This window comes from Calidris pugnax, unplaced genomic scaffold, assembly GCF_001431845.1.
Source record: "Calidris pugnax isolate Ruff unplaced genomic scaffold, ASM143184v1 scaffold11, whole genome shotgun sequence".
Classification (NCBI taxonomy): domain Eukaryota; kingdom Metazoa; phylum Chordata; class Aves; order Charadriiformes; family Scolopacidae; genus Calidris; species Calidris pugnax.
This window is the reverse complement of record NW_015090803.1, coordinates 10,274,671-10,274,871: the sequence shown is the minus strand read 5'-3', so window position 1 is coordinate 10,274,871 and position 201 is coordinate 10,274,671.

Here is a 201-nt window from a genome sequence, read left to right as displayed (position 1 = left end):
GGTGGGGGGGTGTTTATGGGGGTGTATCCCCCTCACCCCACCACGCCCCGGGGCTGCCCGAGCCCTGGAAATCGAGGCCCCGCCGGTTCATCTACTAGGAAAAAAAAAAACACGGTCACCCCCCGGGAAAAAGAAAAAAAAAAAAAAAAAAAAAAAAAAAAGAGTTTTAAAAAGGGGGGACACCAACTTTCGAACCCCCTT